Genomic DNA, 19,935 nt, shown 5'->3' on the forward strand with positions numbered 1-19,935 from the left:
CTCTTCTCCAGGGAACTGGAAGGGAGGGGAAGAACTTATTCTTGAGCGAAGAAGCCCCATCAGCGTCCAGGTTCAACTGGTGGAAGGCCCCCTCCCCTAGCCCCAGTTGCATCTTCAGTCACTTGACCCTGCTACTTCTCCTCACAGCACTTTGGGCTGTAACTGGACGTTAGATGGGTTAATGTACACCCGTCTCTCCTGGCAGGTGATAAAACTCCACGGGGGCAGGGACCCTGTCTTTTGTACACCAGTGCACACCCAGGTCCTGGCACCGTACATGGAACGGAATAGGTAATCAATAAAGATTGGGTTGATAAATGAGCACTCGGAAATCATGTGGGGCCAATGAGATCCGAATGCGGCCGAAGCTCTCGTTCTCGGGTTGCTGCAGGTGTGGTTCCTAGTGATGGAGGCCGTGGAAGAAGCCCTCCCTCCCTTTCCCGCCCCCAGGGCAGGAAGCCTGGGTGCTGAGCTGTCCTCTGAGCCCGAGGGGCAGGTCCCGGGCGCGCCGGAGGTACAGCGGGGAGCGCCGAGAGCCCCTCGCCGCAGCCATTTCCTGCCCTTTGTGTGACAGCCGCAGCGGAGAAGGGGCGGGCGCTGGGCGGGGGCGGAGCCGCGGCAGGCGGAGCGGCGGGGCCGGGGCGGGGCCGAGCGCCGCGCAGCGGAGCGGGGCAGAGCATCCTGCGCCCCGGCGCGGGGCCCTGCGGTAGCCTTGGGCCGCTCCCCTGAACTCGCCGCAGAGCCAGGTAAGCGGCGCTCGCAGGCCTTGGGCCGGGCACGGGGACCGGGATGCTGCCGGGGACGGGGTTGAGGCCGTGAGGATGCGCGAAGGGCCGCCCCCTCTCCCGGTCCGCGGGGGGCGCTCGGCGCTGCGCCCGGGCTAGCGCGAGGCCCGGCCTCAGGCCCCACGCGGCCCCTTTCCCCCTCGGGCCCACGGTGCGTCCCGCGGCACCGACCCTCTGCCCGGGAGGCGCGAGCACATCTCGGAGTTCCGGCGCGGCGGCGGGGTAGCCGCAGCAGCAGGTGCGCGGCCTGGGCCGGAGCCGCCAGCCCGGGAGGAGGCGGTGGTAATCTCAGGGACCGGAGACACCTGCGGTGGCCGCGAGCCTGGCGGCGGCGACATCCTCGGATCCAGGTACTGCAGAGCGCTGGCCCCTGCCTCTGCCTCTGTGACCACCGTCACCTCCCCCAGGGCCAGCGAGAGCCGCCTGGGCCCGCCTGGCAGCCGCCTCGGGCACACAGAACGTGTGATGGGTGGGGCGAGGGGCGCAGCGGCGATGTTTGGGGGCGGAGGGCTTTGATGAGAGAGAAGCAGGTCTGACCCGCTTGGAAGCTTTCTGGCCTACACTAGCATCGCTCTCCAGGCTGGCCGCGGGCAGGATGGAAGTGGGGGAAGGGGATGAGTGGGCTGACTCCTGGGGGAAAAGATTGTTTTTTCTTGAGCTCTGAGGAACCAGGAAGAGGCTTACCTGTCTGTTGTGACGTCTGCTTTTCAAGACAACCCTACCCCTCACCCCAAGGAACAGCCCACCTATGTGCAAAAGAAGAGGAGGTGCTCTCTGCTTGGGGATGGGGGATGGTCCACAGAAGTATGGCCCTCTATACCCAGAACCCGGCTGGAAAGGACACTGACAGCCCCCCGGTGCCCCCCCAGCACAGGGAATCTGATTTTGACCTTTGCTTGCCTACTTTCCCCAGCACAGTGGAAACATTCACCAGCCCCGATGAGCCATCAGCTGTTCTTCCAGCTAGGCCAAGAATGGGACAAGGATCCTTTTCTGCTAGTTCCTGGGTGCCTGTGCCCTCAGCATGGGCAGGGAGACGGAGGCAGTCCTGCTGGCAGGAGGGGCAAATCAGGAGAGTGTCGGTTCCTGTGTTCCCATTTCCTGCCTCCTGTCTGTGTCCCAGTTAGGGCAGCGGGTCTCACCTTTCTCTTGGATACAGGCTGTGCCAGCAACCCGGGTCCCTGAGATCTTAGAGGGTAAAAATCAGGTCCGTATCTATGGGCAGGTCTGTGAAGGCCTTGACGGTTGCTTTCTCCACCATTAGACCCTCTCTCTGTGGCCCTCCTGGTGGCCTACCACCTCCACTTCCATACAGTGCCCTGCTCTTCCCCCAGTCTCCAGTGTCAGAAATTGTTTTCAAGAAAGGAGCCAATGATTGTGTTTATCTTGGAGAGCTGAATACAAAAGAAGTTCGCATTTGATGCAGAGCAGGTGCTTTACAAGTCATTTGACCAGAAAATAAACAGAGGATGGAGGCTTTTTAATGGGAAACAAAGCTTTAATGGGAAACACTGTAGAAATATTTGCTATCGCTAATGGTGGCATTTCAAACAGTGGGCTGGAAGTGGAGGTGGGGAGCTGGGTAGTTCTTTTGGGAACAGGTCCCTGAAATGACAATATCTAGCAGCTGTCAGCTCTGTATTTGGCAAGGGCAGCTTTGGCCCTGCGGGCAGGAATGCTGTAAGAGTGTGTGTGCATGTGTGTGCATGAGTGCATGTTTGTTTAACTGGTCAGGGGTTACTGTCACCGGAAGGCATTTTTTGAGCACCCAGTGTCCACTTTCAGGATGAGAAACTTGTGTACACAGGGTTCCTCGTTGGCATTGGCTACCCTTTGCCAAGGCAATTATTAGACCTCCAGAAGAGAGTGTTGTTTGCTTACAAAGTCAGTGCCTCTAGATAGTTCTGCACACTGAGCCTCTGGCTGGGGGCATTAGCTCTCTGCTCACTAAGCTTCTTTATTATATTTCCTGGCCAGTTCTGACCGGTTCTGTAGGCACCCAAGGCTGCCTTGTTCAGTCCCTGCTGAAAAATGAAAAAGGAAAAACTTGCTTTAGGCATTAGGCCAAGAGTCGAATGTACAACCCAATGGGGTTGGAGAATTTTACTCAAATCAGATGCTGGCCCAGAGAAGGAAGTAGACATGAATTCAAAAACTGGTAAAAGGCCCTGGGAGAACTCTACATGTCCCCTCTGATAAATCATGCCCTCTCTAATGTTCAGTGGGCCTCTGCTGCTGTCATTGACCAGAAAACTGAATGAGATGAATAGGCAACAAGCTAATTAACGGAAAAGCGCTCCTGGAAAACAGTACGGGCCCCAGTCCCTACGTTTAAGGATTGGACTACACTCTCAAGGCGGCTTCTTTGGACCTCTGTTGGCCCCAGGGGTCCACCAAGAGTGTCACAAAATGGCCTTTTGTAGCCTCCATGTGGCCACCATAACAATGAGTCTATTTCTTTACTGGCAAGTATTAATTATTCACTTGTAATTGACGAAGCCAGACATCAGTCACCTCACTGGAGTCTTTATGAAAGGCCTTTGGTCGTGTCATTCTGAGGAGCAAAGCCATGCCTAGGGTCCAGGGGATGGCCCCTGCATCAGTAGTGAGATGGTGGGAGAAGTGGGGCAGGCTGCTGCCTTCTAGGCAGTGAATGGGGGCGGGGGAGGAACTAGAATATCTTTGGATGCTCTTACTACCCGAGGGGTGCATGAAAGTGCCGAGCAGAATGCTTAGCACATAGTAAGTACTAGCATATTTATATATTTATTGTTATAATATATTCGTTACATAATCATTAAGAATTTGGCTCATGTATGGAATCAACCCTTGGCTGTTACCAGCCCCTCTCCCTCCAGAGCTTTCCTGAATTTTGCTTTTTTGAGGGAAGTTGGTCTCTGTGACCAGTAAACCCAGCCCCAAGTTTACCTGCCACAGGAAGGGAAAGTTAAGAGTGGTAAGGCATGAACTGAAAGGCTTCAGGTGGGAAGTGCTCTTAAGTAGCACAGGAGAGGTGGGTGGAACTTGAGTCGGCAGGGAGAAGTAGGAGGGAACACGCCAAGCAGAAGCCCAGGGCCATTCTCACATTTCAACACAGAGAGTTAAGGAAGGGCCTCTTCCTCTGTGAGAATTTAGCATTTTGCAACCACCCAAAAAATGTTGAGGGCATGCTTTGCTTCCAGGACAGACACAGCAGCACAGTGAGCATGGGACACAGGATCCCTGAGTTGCTGTGTGCCCTTAAACCAGCCACTACCTCTCTGACATTCAAAACTGAGCAATGGAAGGCAGCCTGCCCAACTGTTACCTGCCTGTCATTATGGAAGCCTGCGGATGAGGTAATGTCTGTAAATCCCAGTCTGAGAAACAAAGACCATGGAAATAGAGAAGGAGCCTCCTGAATGTGTGACTCTTTGGGGTAAATGCCCTCCATTCCTTAAGAAACAATTTATTCATTATATATTGTGTGTCACTTTAAGAAGACGGATCTGTGACCTCTCTGTACTGTTGAGCCAATGGGAAGCTTAAAGGCATTTTGTGATTCCCAGATTCTGTCAAGGCCCCTGGATAGCCTTGTCTGTACAAAGACACTTCAGAATTCAGTCAGTGGGTGCGGGACGCCTCCCAGGATGCAAAGAGCTTAGATATTGGCTTTCTAGCCATGGCCATTATGCTAAGGGCTGTGTGTGATATACTTCAAAAACAAAAAACAAAAATACGGCCATTTAAGCCATACTTGGGCCCTGGCAACAGAGGGTGCAAATTCTTGAAAGAAATCGTTTTGAGAAGGCAGAGCTTGAGTTCAGGCAGAATTTCTTGCAGGGATCATTCTGGTTGTGTGGCATTTTGATAGACTTTGGGCAACTCAGCTACAGGCAGTGAGAGAGGAAAGTAAATAGGACTTTTTGGCGAGATGCCTGAGAAAGACCCAGTGATGACTTCATCAGTAGGCCTTTTGATTCTGTTTGCGTCATTAGTTGGTCATTGTAGAGCAGTGGTTCTCAGGCTTTAATCTCTATGTAAAACAGAGGTGTGTTTAGTCTGTCCACGTTCTGTAGTTTCTGTTTTCTAAGTAAGGCAGGAGGTGAGGTCCTCTGCAGGAAATCAAGGTGATGGACTGGTTAGGAAACTTCAGGAGACTTCAGAGTTTGGAACAGTTGCCTCTGTGGGTGGAATAAGAAATCAACTGGGGAAGAATGAGAGAATTGTCTAACTTCACTGAAGGCCTGGCTGAGATCAAAGGGAATTTGCAGGGCTGACCCTCAGAGAAGGCATGCAATAACTCTTAAGGAATATCTGAGAACTACTTTTGATTTGTGCTTTTAAAATATGATGCTTTAAGATTTGTTTTGGCAATATATGAATGACAAGATAAGAATTCAGAACTAGAGGTCAGCCCCCTATCTCCAAGTCTGTTATACTTCCGTATGGGAAAGAGAAATGAGGACCTGCTTCTTAGGGTTTGAAGTGGAAACTATATGATAGAAGGATTCTCTAAAGAACTCTCCTCAGATTCTTATATTGATAAGGCAGACTTGGGTATGGGACCTCAGAGAAGTGTGATATTTTAACTTTCTTGTTAATTTTTTTAAACCAGAAGTTAAGAATTTTGGTCATTGGCTCCTGCATTCAACAAATCATTCATGAATTATTAATTAAGCAAGTAATTCCTGGTGTGTGCCTATCTCTGTGCTGGTTGCTATGGGTCAAACTCAGACAAGATGACTATCCTTGGCATTCTTAGCAATCCAAAGAATTAGTGAAATATAAAGCAGTTTGTAGTGCGGTTAAAAACTGTGAACTCTAGACTGTGAGTGCTAATGGAGTGAGAGAAATGAAGGTCATTATGGGGCTTGGCTGGTCAGACCTTTGTGGAAAAGGCCTGTCTTGACTTGGGCCTTGGTAGATTGGCAGGATTTAAGAAGGAAAGAAGACAGTCTGTAAGGGAGTGGAGACAGTTTGAGCAAAGGCACAAAGGAAGACTATCCTTGGACAGGTTTATGATGCCCTGTATATCTTGGCCACAGAGAATGGTCTGCATGATCCTTAACATGTGTCTTTAAGGAAGCCCTTTGGGTGGAATGTCTAGACTGTAGTCATGGTCATTTGCTTTAGAGTTGGAAGGCCCCTGAGAGAGGCCCAAATCCAGTGATTCTTAACTTGTTGCTGTTGTTGTTTTTTTAGTACACAAAATGGACAATATTGACATGCTCAACCCATCAGCCCCCACAGCCAATCCCCCAACTCTGCTCCAGTCCTGCCATTCAAGGGAAGAGATGAACATACAAGAATAATATCACACAGAGACCTTGAACCCTCGCCTTACATACAATAAAATGTACCTTGTTTGCAAACCTCAGTGCTTAAGCTATTATTAGCACAAGTTACCTGCAATAACCTTCACAAGGCAGGACATCATGGTTGAGAGAGAACCAAGGCTAACCTCCATATTTTACATACAGAGAAATTTGCCCTTTTAGAGTGAGTGAAAATGTGATTTGGGGACCTTTGTCTTCATATAGAGCCATGCTCGAGTTGCAGTTTCACGTCCATGAAGCTGAGTTCCACATGCTCCGATCTGGTGGCCAGACCTGAAGTCCTGCTCTTTGTTTCCGTAGCAGATGCATGGCTTCCCTTTGTGAGTTTTAGCAGGTGCATCTGAGAGGCAGCTCCTCTCCCCACATACGCGTCATGTTGGTGTTCCTCATATGACAGCCCCAGGGCCTCAGCAGGGGCAAATCAGCAAGCCACCTTGGTGGCATGACTTCCCCTCCTGAGAGCGTGAGGCCGTTCCCCTGAGCCGCTGGTAGCTGCCTGGTTTGGTGTCACCAGAAAGGCCGCCTCAACCCTAACAACACAGGAAGCAGCTGGGCAAAACGGCAAATGAAGTGGCAAGTCCTTTAGCCCCCGCCAAGATCTTTTTCTCTGTCTACTCATAAACAACGAGGAAGGTAGGCCTTCTCCAGAGGCCCAAGTCGAGGCTGACTTGACTTCTCCACTCTGACTGCAGGTCCCCTGTGTGGAGAGAAGCTGTAGGTGATGGAGCCTCTGGTCCCAGAAGACAGGCAGCAAGGGACTGAAACAGCAAAGACCGCCTTGCCAGTCAGTGCTGGGTACCAGCCAGGTGTCTGAACTGCTAGCAGGGAGACTTTGGGTGGTTGTCTTCTAAAGCAAATTATTAAATTTTGATCAAAACAATACACACACATGTTTTTAAAAATCAGATACTATTGAAAGCCTTATAATGAAAAACAACCATCCAGCACCCACCGTCCCCTAGAAGCTGCCACTTTTAACTCACTGTTTCTTCTAATAGCTGCCTCCTCATCTCTAAATGATATGTGCTTACACTGCTATTTCCTGATTTATCTATTCTGCACGTTGTCTATTTACTTCCTGCTGTGATGAATGGAGATTTTGCTTTCTTACACCATCTCCCTCCCTCCCCTGCCCCCGTCTCTCAAGATAGGAAGAGCTCTATTTTAACCTAAATCAGGTTTAAAGTGTCTACATGATTAAGATATATAAATGATGATCACAGAGAACCAGTAATGTCCTTTGATTGTATTTCCTTTCTTAGAGGGCTTTTCGTTTTGCTGCAGAATTTTTGTTGTAATATTTGTCTTTTTCTTTTATTTATCTATTTATTTATTTTGAGATGGAGTTTCACTCTTGTTCCCCAACCTGGAGTGCAATGGCGTGATCTCAGCTCACTGTAACCTCTGCCTCCCAGGTTCAAGCGATTCTCCTGCCTCAGCCTCCCGAGTAGCTGGAATTACAGGCATGTGCTATGACACCGGGCTAATTTTTTTGTTTTGTTTTGTTTTGTTTCATTTTTGAGACAGAGTCTTGCTCTGTTGCCCAGGCTGGAGTGCAATGGCGCGATCTCAGCTCACTGCAAGCTCTGCCTCCTGGTCACCTGGCTAATTTTAGTGGAGATGGGGTTTCACCATGTTAGTCAGGCTAGTGTCGAACTCCTGACCTCAGGTGATCCACCTGCCTCTGCCTCCCAGAGTGCTGGGATTACAGGCGCTAGCCACCATGCCTGGCCCTCTCCTTTTCTTTTAAAGCTCTGTGTCATATGAGTTATTCTATTGCCTTCCCTTGTCTTCTCAGGAAGTGCAATGTTAACCCCAGCTCCACCCCTAACTAGCCCAGTGACCTTGCACAAGTCCCTTCTCTTTTCTAAGCCTCGGTTTCCTCATCAGTAGAAAGAGAGCTAGACTCCCTTCTTGTTCTCATTCTAAACCTCAGAACCTGTCACTCCACCCACCTCACAGGTGGTAATATTATTACTCCTCAGATAATATTATCTGAGGAGTCTTTACTCTGGCGGGGGGGCAGCCCCAGGACCTGACAGATGGCAGAGAAACCAAAACAGGCAGGGGCAGGGGGAAGGGAACAAACAAGCTAGCTGGGCCTGCCCTGTATGGTCTAGTTCACTCCTGCAGTTTAGGGGGCCGCTCTGCGGGGTGCTATGGTTGTGTCTATTGCTCTTTTCCTCCCCTGCTGTCCCCGTTGGTTTTTGCTCTCCACAACCTCTGCTTGTAGGGGCAGCGTTACAGTCCCCAAACTCCCCAAGCTCCTACTCCAACCCCAGCTGTCTTTGTACCCCTTCTGCTTATGTTACACCCAAAGTTTCCCAAAAGGTAGTTATAAAAATACTAACTTTTGGTAACAGCTTTCTTGAAATATAGTTTGCATACTGTACAATTCACTCATTTAAAAAATACAGTTCAGGGCAGGCATGGTGGCTCATGCCTGTAACCCCAGCACTTTGAGAAGTCGAGGCGAGTAGATCACCTGAGGTCAGGAGTTCGAGACCAGCCTGGCCAACATGGCAAAACCCCGTCTCTACTAAAAATACAAAAATTAGCTGGGCATGGTGGTGGGTGCCTGTTTTTCCAGCTACTCAGGAGGCTGAGGGAGGAGAATCATTTGAACCTGGGAGGTAGAGGTTGCAGTGAGTGAGATCGCACTGTTGCATTCCAGCCTAGGGAACAAGAGCAAAACTCTTGTCTTAAAAAAAAAAACAAAAAAAACAAAAAAACCAGTTCAGTGGTTTGTAATATATCCACAAAATTGTACAACCCATAATTGTAGTCAGTTTTAGAGCATTTTAGCGCCCCAGAAAGAAACCTCATGGCCTTTAGCAGCACCACCTATTTCACCCAATCCCACCCCTAGGCAACCACTAGTCTACTATAAGTCTCCATAGATTTGCCTGTTCTGGGCATGTTTAATAAATGCAACCATAGAATACAGAGTCTTTAATGACTGGCTTCTTTCACTTAGCATGATATTGTCAAAGTTCATTCATGTTGTATCAATATCAGTACCTAATTCCTTTTTATGGCTGAAAAATATTCCATATGGCTGTACCGTTATTTTATCAGTTGATGCATATTTTAGTTCTGCTTTTTAGCTATTACAAATAATGATGCCATGAACATCCATGTACAAGTTTTTGTGTGGACATGTATTTCCATTTCACTTGGGGTTATGCCTAGGAGTAGAATTGCTGGGTCAAACGGTAACTCTGTGTTTAAAAATTTGAGGAAATATCAATCGATTTTCCAAAGGTGCGGCACCATCTTGCAATCCCACTAGCAACGGTGTTCCCAGTTTCTTCACATCCTTGCTAACACTTGTTATTGTCTGTCCTTTTGATTATAGCCATCCTAGTGGGTGTGAAGTTGTATCAATTTGCATTTCCCTAATAGCTAAGGACATTAATCTTTCTGTGTCCTTATTGGCTATGTGTATATCTTTGGAGAAAAATCTGTTCCTTGCCTATTTTTAAAATCAGGTAGTCTTTATTAATGAGTTTTAAGAATTCGTTTTTACATTTATTTTTATTAAAAAAATTTTTTTTGTAGAAACAAGGTATCGCTCTGTTGCCCAGGCTGGTCTTGAACTTCTGGCTTAAGCGATTCTCCCATCAGCCTCCCAAAGTACTAGGATTACAGGCATGAGCCACTGTGCCCAGCCAAGAATTATTTACATATTTTATATATTTAGCAAATACATGATTTGCAAATATTTTCTTCTATTCTGTGGATGGACTTTCTTGATGGTGTCCTTTGAAGCACACATTTTTTTATTTAGGTGTTTAGTTTATTTTTTATTTTGTTGCTTGTGTTTTTGTTATTACATAATTCAAGGTAACAAAGATATACTCTTATGAGTTTTATAGTTTTAGCTCTTACATAGATCTTTGAATTAATTTATTATATATTACATTATTTATACCTCACACCATAAAAAAAATTTTGCATGTGGGTATTCAGTTGTCCCAGAATCATTTGTTGAAAAGAATATTCTTTCTACATCTCTTGTCAATTGACCATAAATGTGAGTGTTTATTTCTGGATTCTCAGTCCAGTTCCATCAATTTATCATTGTTCATTGTCTGTCTTCATGGTAACACCGCACAATTTTGATTACTGTAGCTTTCAGTATGTTTTGAAATCAGGAAGTGTGAGTCTTCCAATTTTGTTCAGTTCCCCCCACCCGCAAGATTGTCTTAGTTATCTTGAGTGAGTCCCTTGAATTTCCATATGGATTTTAGGATCAGCTTGTCAATTTCTGCAAAGAAGCCAGCTGAGATTTTAATAGAGATTATGTTGAATCTGTAGATTCGTTTGGGTAGTATTGCCGTGTTAACAATATTAAGTCTTCCAGCTTATGTACATGGGATATCTTTTTATTTATTTAGGTCTTTAATTTTTTTCAACGAGGTTTTATTGCTTTCAGAGTGTATGTTTTGCACTTATTTTGTTAAGTTTATTCCTAAGTATTGTATTATTTTTGATGCTACTATAAATAGAATTGTTTTCTCAATTTTCTTTTCATATTGTGCGTTGCTGGTATACAGAGACACAACTGATTTTTGTATGCTGATATTGTATCCTACAAATGTGCTGAACTTGTTTATGACTTTAATAGTTTTTAGTGGATTTTTCATGGATTTTCTATATACAAGACTATGTTATCTGCAAATAGGAATAGTTTTACTTTTTCATTTCTAATCTAGATGTCTTTTATTTAATTTTCTTGCCTAATTACCTTGGCTAGAACTGCCAGTACGATGTTGAATAGAAGTGCTAAGAGCAGGCTTGTTTGTCTTGTTCTTGATCTTAGTGGGAAAGCATTAAGTTTGATATTAGCTAAAAGTTTTTTGTAGCCATTTATGGTCAAGTTGAGGATATTCTCTAATCCTAAGTTTTTGAGTGTTTTTATCATGAAGGTGTTGAGATTTTGTCTAATGCTTTTTCTGTGTGTATTGAGATGATATGGTTTCTGACCTTTATTGGTATAGCTTATTACATTAATTGATATTCTGATGTTAATGTTAACCTGATCTTAACATTCCTGGGATAAATCTCACTTGTTCATGGTGCATAATCTTTTTTATATGTTTCTAGATTCAGTTTTGTTGAGGCACTAACTTTTATCGAGCACTTTCTACCAGCCAAGCCATTTACATGGATTAACTCATTTAGTTTTCAAAGCCTGTGAGATAGAAACTATCATTATCCCTTATACCAAAATGAGGAGAGTGAGGCTCAGACAGGTTATGTCACCTACTCAAGGTCACACAACTAGGTATTGGCAGAGGTAAGATTCTAACTCAAGCTATCCAGTTCACCTCCACACTAAAATGCCTCTTGTGTGGGTATCAGTGGTGGACATGGAATGATTTTCAGATAATACCCAGACCTGCGTTTATGTTCATTACTGTGTTTTTTATGGCTCCTCTGTGTTTATGGCATATAATATTGGTTTTCTATCTGTGATTGTGATATAAAGCTTCCTTCTAAAATAAAAACTGGCAAAAAACAGAATCTCTAGAAAAAAATAGTAAGAATTATCCTGGCAGTTTATGGATATGACTATGTATTCTATGCTGATTTAAATTAGCTGTTTTGTTTTTGTTTTTGAGACAGAGTCTCACTCTGTCACCCAGATATAGCAGTGGCTCCATCTCAGCTCACTGCAACCTCTACCTCCCGGGATCAAGCAATGCTTCTGCCTCAGCCTCCCGAGTAGCTGGGACTACAGGTGCGCACCACTGTGCCCAGCTAATTTTTGGCTTTTTATTAGAGATGGGGTTTCACCATGTTGGCCAGGCTGGTCTCAAGCTCCTGACCTCAGGAGATCTGCTCGTCTTGGCCTCCCAAAGTGCTGGGATTACAGGCGTGAGCCACCGAGTCCAGCCTTATCTGTGTAGCCACCGAGTCCGGCCTTATCTGTGTTATTAATAGTGAAGGAGAAAGAATGGAAAAACTGGAAGTAAGGACATGGCCAACTTCAGGTTGTCTCCTGTCTCCTATATTGTCAGGAGACTAAGGTGTGTTCATGAATTCTTTCATTCAGTACTTCCCCAGCACCTAATCTGTTTGCGGCACTCTGCTAAGGTCTCTGCATTTTCAGTGATAGGTTAAAAAAAAAATGGTCCCTGACCTTGAGGAGCTTTCACATGCATGGTTCTACTCCAGAAAGGGCATGTTATGTTTTATTTCATGGGCAAACTCAGATTGATTGCTGGTGGCTTCCTGGAGCTCAGTATTTCATGAGGATTCTGAAGCTGTCTGTGGACTTAGTGGAAAACAGAGTCATTACCAATTAGCAATGTCTGCCCTGGCATGGGAGGAAGAAGTGGCAGTATTTGGGTTTTATTCTGAGGCCAAGAAAACATCATAGAGTGCACTTACACAAACCTGGATGGCATAGCCCACTACACACCTACGCTATATGGTATAGCCTATTGCTCCTGGGCTGCAAACCTGTACAGCATGTTCTTGTACTGAATACTGTAGACACTTGCAACACAATGGGAAGTATTTGTGTACCTAAACACAGAAAAAGTACAGTAAAAATATGATATTATAATCTTATGGTAACACCATCGTATATATGATCCTCTGTTGACTGAAACATCATTATGGGGCAAATGACTGTAAATTTTTTTAATAGGAACAATCTAAATCTCCCTTTTATTTTTATATTTATATAATATTTTCTTTGTACTAATATATATATACACATATTGTATTGTGTGTATTGAGATGATATGGTTTCTGACCTTTATTGGTATAGCTTATACCAATATACATAGACATGTATGTATATGTGTGTGCAGTATGTTTGTGTGTGTGTATATACTTATATAGCCTCTGGCTGGAGAGCCATACGGACATGGAAAGTATTTCCTGGCCTCTTGATGTTCATGAAACACAAAGGTGACAGTTACCTAATCTTTAGCTTGGCAGAGTTGTGTTCTTCTTGAGGAAGTAAAAAGCAGCCAAACTGGGGGAAAAAATGTGCTTAGCGTGTTTCGAAAAGGTACAAAACCAGGTGTGGTCTAGAAGAAAAGGGGTAGAACTGGAAGTCAAGATATCCTGTTTCTACCCTACTTCTGCCACTAGCTGACCATGTGACCTTGAATAAAAGTGTTTACTTCTCCATAACACGGTGTCCTCAGAAACACAGCAAAAATTACACCTGCTGAGTTGAATTTGCAGGATAGTTGTGATTGAGAAAATCAATGTGAAGAACCTATACAACTGAGATATTAGTGTGATAAAAATAATACCTTCCTTTTTTTGGTAGGAGAATTGTTGCAGTATTTAATTCATCCTCTCTATTGAAAACAGGCCACAGACTAGCTAATATTGAACAAAAGTATGGGAGGCCATTGTTTAAGACTAAGCTCCTGTACTAGGCCCCTAAAAACCAGACCAAACCAAAATGGAGTCACTCATGCTAAATGCCACTCTCCACCTAAGTCAGCATAATAAGCAAATCCCCTCTGCCTTAACCCTTACAAAAAAGTAACCTGAAGTAACTTGATGTTAACTAATCATTTATTTTTCTATTGTTGTGTTTCCTTTTTCCCACATTACAAAACCCACTGTTTTGCTATTGCCCAGTGGGACCTTTCATTCTATTGTATAGAAAGGAGGTGCTTCAATTCATAAATCACAAATTAAGGGCAATTAATTCTATAAATTTATTGTAATTTTGTCTTTTGACACTTACGTCTTTGCTGGCTACTGTATTAAGTATTCTACATGCTGTAGTTATATAATCAAAATAAACATTGAGGACAGGCACTATTATAAATTGTCACCCTTATAAGGTAAGGAAACTGAGGCTCAGAGAGGTTAAGGAACATGCTGTTGGTTATATAGCTTGTAAGTGGCAGATGACAGATTCAAACCCCGAACTCAAGCTTACCCACTACACTAGCCTAATATTTCACTTCAGTAAAACGTCTTAATAGTTCATTTCTTTCCAGAAAATCAAACAGATAATGACAACGCAAGTATTTTGCTTATAAAGAAGCAGGGTTTAAGCTATGAATGTCAGAACCTGCATTTCCAAAGCCATGTTCTCCTGGCAGCCATCCTGCATTTATGGGACCCATCCCCCTCTTGCTTGGGGTCTGTCAGTCATTTCTGCATGGGGGGGCACCTAAAGCTCCCCTTCTCAGAAGCAGATTGCTTGTGAGCCCAATGTTAGTACAGCTTTTGGTGAAACCAGGCCACTGACTGAGTTTGTTTTGAAGACACTGCATTTAAATCGGTCATGAATGTCCCCCACTGAGAAGTTGCAGCTGTGTTTGGTAAATGATACTCCCAGAACACTGTTAACTTTTAAATATTTTATTAATTTCTTTTCCAAAATGATGAAATGGTCACATGTTCATAGACTGAACATAAAGAATCATTCTCACTTGGAAGATTGCGAAACAGGCAGGACACTTGGGCCGAAAAGAAGTACATTCTTATTTTCATGTATACCTCTGTTCAAATTTCCAGAATATTTTTTCTTTCCGATTGATGTGGATTTGGCAATGCCTACCAGCACTTGAGCTAAAAATGTTGATTTCCTTCTCCCTTAGGCACTGAATGATCTACCAAAGCTCGTAGAAATCCACTATAGAAGTTGTATTTGCCAGAGGAGAAGAAAGATAGCATTAACATAAACAGACTCCTAATTTATTAGCTTTGTAAGTTGTTCACTTATTGATTCTCTTCAGGGGATGTTCAGGGGTACTATTAGGCTGCAGAGGAAAACTTAATGGTTATTCTGGTAAATGAGTTGGGTTTTTTTTGTTTGTTTGTTTTTTGTTTTTTGTTTTGTTTTTTTTTTTTTTTTTGAGATGAATTTTTGCCCTTGTTGCACAGGCTGGAGTGCAATGGCATGATCTTGGCTCATTGCAACTTCTGCCTTCTGGGTTCAAGTGATTCTCCTGCCTCAGCCTCCTGAGTAGCTGGGATTACAGGTGCCCACCACCACGCCCAGCTAATTTTTTTGGTATTTTTAGTAGAAACGGGATTTCTAGTAAGAAAAGTTGACCGGGCTGGTCAGACTAGTCTTGAACTGTTGGTCAACCTGGTCTCGAACTCCTGACCTCAGGTGATCCACCTACTTCAGCCTCCCAAAGTGCTGGGATTACAGCTGTGAGCCACCATGCCCATCTGTAAATGAGTGTTTTTTAAGTTTGAGAAGCCCAGAAGAAACCTAGTTATGGAAGAAAAAAGGAAAGTTGGATAAGAGCTGGGAGCTTATAAACTGATCTAGGGGATTTTATGAAAACTTTGAAACATATATAAAATTGGATGGAAAAATACAGTAATCTCTATGTATGTGTCACACACAATCTATACTTATTAACTCATTGCTGAATTTGTTTCGTTTTTACTCACTCTTCTCCCATCTAGTATTATTTAGAAGCAAACCCCTGTGTCCTTTTATCCATATTTTAGTAGGTATTTCGAGAAGATAAAGGCTCTTTTAAAACTTAACTTTGATATTATCAAACCTAAATAAAATAACATATTTCCTTCATATTATCAAATATCCAGTCAGTACTAATTTTCTAATTTTCTCATAAAGTTATAATTTTATTTGTATGGTGGTTTGTTTGAAATAGGATCCAAATAAGGTCCACACATGATAGTGTGTTCGGTCTCTTCAAAGTCTATAGATTTTCCTCCCATCTCTCTTTTCTGTCTTTGTAATTTGTATGTTAGAGGTCCTGAGTCATTTGTCCTGCAGAATTTGTCATAGATTGTATTTTGCTGATTACATCACTGGGGTATAGCATGTTTTTCTGCCCTCTTATATTTCCTGTGAGTTGGCATCAAAGGCCTAATTAGATTCAGGTGTTTTGTTTTGGATCCAGCATTCTTGGTGCGTTTTTCCATCATTAAGCACATAATATTTGATTGTCTTTCATTTAGGGATGTTAGCAGCTGATGATGATCAGTGCCTAGATCCATTTGTTTATAGAGGTTGGAAAACAAGGATATTGTCTTTTTATCTTAAAAAGGAAAAAAATACTTTTATGGAAAGAAACATCCATCTCTTCTATAGTTTGGTTATCTGGTGGTATAGTTTGTTTAGGAAAGACAGGTTAAATGTTTGCTTTTATTTACCAATTCTCAGCATAATAGTTGGTTCACAGGCTCATCTAACAGTAACAAAGTAATAAAAACCAAGCTTTTATTAGATGTCTTTGTGATCCATCAGGGCTCTTCCAGCACGTGGCTCAATTTTAAAATCACTTGGAATAATAGTCCCTTTCTGTGGAGTTACTCCAATAGTACAACATATATACATTCATTTGTTTCATTTTACTTTTCGATTTGGGGGCCACTTTTTATAAATTTACATTTTATTTTGTAAGTATGTAAAATGTTTTGATGCTTTCAAAGTCAAATCTACAAAATAAGACATATTCAAAGTATTCTAGCTCCTATCTCTGCCCGTTAACTGTTTTCCCTTCTTTTCCTGTTCTCCATAGGTAACTAATTTTTTAAAGTATATGGCTTGCCTTTCCATAGTTTGTTTTTTAAGTAGAAGATGTGTGTGTAGACATCTGCAGCCCCCGCTCCTGGGTAAATGAGCGCATGCTCTCCATACCATGTCCTGGAGATCACCCGTAGTAGCATGTAGAGAGGGTCCTCACTTAATTTTCCTGCTGCTTCATATTTCCCTGTATGGTGGCACCATAGTTTATCCAGACATTCCTCTGTTAATGGATGTATTAGGCCATTCTTGCACTGCTATAAAGAGATACCTGAGGCTAGGTAATTTATAAAGAAAAGAAGTTTACTTGACTCAAGGTTCCGCAGGCTGTACAGGAAGCGTGGTGCCAGCATCTGCTCAGCTTCTGGGGAGGCTGCAGAAAGCTTTCAGTCATGGCAGAAGGCAGAAGGGGGAACAGTTATACCACGTGGTGAAAGCAAGAGCAAGAGAGTGGGCAGTGTAGGGGAGGGGGGTGTCACACACTTTTAAATGACCAGATCTCCTGTGAACTCAGATCTCATTCATCACCAAGGGGATAGCCCAAGCCATTCATGAGGGACCCACCCTCATGATCCAAACGCCTCCCACCAGGCCCCACCTCCAACACTGGGGATTAGAATTTAAGATGAGATTTGGGTGAGGGCAAGTATCCTAACTATATCAATGAATGTTTGCTGTTTTCAGTTTTTGCTATCACAAGTAGTCCTGCTGTGAATGGCCTTGTGCATTTATCTTTGCGTATTTTTGTCAGTGCATCTTTGGGACAGATTCCTGGAAGTGGGATTGCTGGTCAAAGGGTAAAATGCTTATGGAAGTTTGTTAGATATTGCAGATTTCCTCCCACGGGAGTTGTGTCATTTTGCCATGCCTACCAACTATGTTTGGGAGAGCCTTTTTCTCCATAGCCTTGCCAACAGCATGTGTGGTCAAACTTTTGGATTTGAGTCGATCTAATCAGTGAGAAATGGTGTATCTCCTTGTAAGTTTCATCTGGATTTTCCTTATTGAAAATGAGATAGGACACCTTTCAAATGCAGTCTTCCTGGTCCCCTGGTTGGAACCCAGGCATTTTGTTATTTAGAAGCTGTGCACATGATTTTTTGGCGCAAGCAGGGCCAAGAACCATTAATGCATAGTTTTTGAAAACACCTAGTGTAGAGGTTGGTATGAAATAAACCTCCACTCATCAAGTGTAATCTCAAAATGCGAGCGTGAGTCCTTGGAGGGAAGTATGTAGTAATGAAGCTGACTTCAGACTATGGAGCTGGACAAACCTGGGCCAGCCTTCCCTCCACCAGTTGCCAGCGCTTGATCCTGTGAAATTAAATGCTGAGGTTCTGTTTGTTCATCTATAGACTGGGAGTAATCATAGTACCTACCTTTATAGGGTGGATACAAGAATGAAATAGTTGAGTACTTCGCGTAGTGTCTGACGCAAAGTAAGGGCTAAAGAAATGTTTCACTGTTATTATAATTGGAATTAATGAAGAGAATTACTAGGGCTTTGGAGGCTGCAGATCATTATGCCCAGTAAAATCATTACTCCCTCCCGTAAAATGGACTTAGTAGTAGTATAAGAAGGAAGAGAGTCTTTTTTTTCCTTTTCTTTCAATGGATCAGTGAAGTGGTTTTGCTGTAGAACTGAATGCCACGCTTAGAACTGTGGGGTAGAGAAGAGGAAGAAACTTAGGTGTGGAGAGGACCTGAAACCACCCTAGGAGACCAGCCTTCTGCAGAGGGCAGATGGGGAAGTTACCTCTGGGCTCTGTGAGCCCTCACTGGATGCAGCATTTGCTGTTGCCATGGTACGTGATGGGAAGGTGTGTTCGAGAACTCAGTGAAATGTGAATCTGGTTAGCTGCACAGCAGCCAGTGAAGGCTCAGCCCCATTCTGCCCTCCCAACCTTGGGCCTAAGGCAGGTATTAGTCTCAGGGCAGCATGACCTTGGGTATATTCTGCAGTTGTTTTAGTCCTTTGCAGCCCCTGTACCAAATTCTTGTGTTGATGGTCCTTTTTCCCCCTAATGTCAGACACCGTATTTCCTAACAAGCAAGGCAAACTCGCTGACATTCACAGGAGAAATTCCAGCCCAGGGATCTCACAACTCCTTGGAATCGAAGGTGGTCAGGAAGGGGTTCTCAGACAAGCACAGTGGCCCTTCTCTTTGTGTCTCTCTTAATCATGTGTGTTTAGGGTTGGCTTTATTATTGTTATTAAAAGCTGTTTTCTAGAACTCAGCTTTTAGTGTTTTTGTTTACCTCTACTCTTATGTTTTATTTTGCTTTGTTTTTTGCTTTATGTCTGCCTTTGTAACTCTCAGTCCCTCTATTCTCATTTCTCTGGGCTGACTTTTGTTCTCTTAAGGTTTTTTAGTGTAACATTAACTTCATTTAGTTCCTCTTTTCTTTCAGCTAAATGTGTTGAAGACATGTATTAGTGCTTTCCATCTTTCGTTTCTAAATATCTTATCATTTCTATTGGAATTCCTCTTTTAGTTTTGAATGACCTTGAAGTATGTTTTACACATTTTCAAAGGTATGGGATTTTATTGCTACAATTTGCATTATTGATTTCTAATTTCATTGCATTACATTTAATAAACAGTGAATGTAACTTGTAGGCTATCATTTTTGAAGAAACTTGTGGGAACTTGATTTATAGCCTAAATCGTGATTAGTTTTTAAGCAGTGTTTCACATATGTTTGGGGGGAAAAATGAGTATTCTGTTTGCTGGGTGCTGAGTTCTTAAAATAGGAATTAGCTCGAGTTGGGTAACTGTGCTGTTCAGATTCTCTTCAGCTTCTAATCCTGCCAAACATACAATCAAAGCAGCTGTGCTGTGCCAGGGTCTAAGACACAGAAATGTCCATTTAGGGCTGATTTGTTTGATGTGACTCACAAAACATACCCAGGCCAAGGAAGACAATGGCTCCTCCATCTTTGCAAGGAAGGTTGATTTGCAGGAATTGAGTTATTTTAATCCCAATTTAATTAGCCTAAAAACCTGGGCTTTGGTTTTCAGTTGATTATCTTGGCTGTCACCGTCATGAATAATTGTATTGCATGGTAATTTAAGAGTGGAACTCATAAATATCCTTATGAAGAACGAAAGGTGGAGAAACTAACCATGACCCATGTCCTCACATCCCACTTGAGGTCCCTTGCTCCTGGTGACGTGGCTGTGTGGGCATCACATAACTTCTCTGAGCCTTGATTTTTCATCGGTTATATGGATAGAGTGCCACCTTCCACGTTGATCACAGAGGGTAGTGGTGAGGGTCGACCAAGTACACACAAAGTACTTTGTTAGCCGTAAAGAGATCCTCA

At 43.6% G+C, this 19,935-nt stretch overlaps 1 protein-coding gene across 5 annotated transcripts in view; it reads left to right on the forward strand.

Annotated features, from left to right (window-relative positions):
* The first annotated feature begins 635 nt into the window (after positions 1 to 635).
* Positions 636 to 19,935, forward strand: part of CYFIP2 (cytoplasmic FMR1 interacting protein 2) — a 134,122-nt gene continuing 114,822 nt past the window's right edge. For 2 of the 5 annotated variants that reach the window (XM_025389269.1, XM_025389271.1), the window contains exon 1: positions 637 to 746. The gene's annotated coding sequence lies outside the window, so the exon portion shown is untranslated. Of the gene's footprint in view, positions 747 to 3,882; positions 4,124 to 19,935 lie in introns of those variants that run through there. The other 3 variants (XM_025389274.1, XM_025389275.1, XM_025389270.1) reach the window with 3 other exon arrangements.

This window comes from Theropithecus gelada, chromosome 6, assembly GCF_003255815.1.
Source record: "Theropithecus gelada isolate Dixy chromosome 6, Tgel_1.0, whole genome shotgun sequence".
Classification (NCBI taxonomy): Eukaryota; Metazoa; Chordata; class Mammalia; order Primates; family Cercopithecidae; genus Theropithecus; species Theropithecus gelada.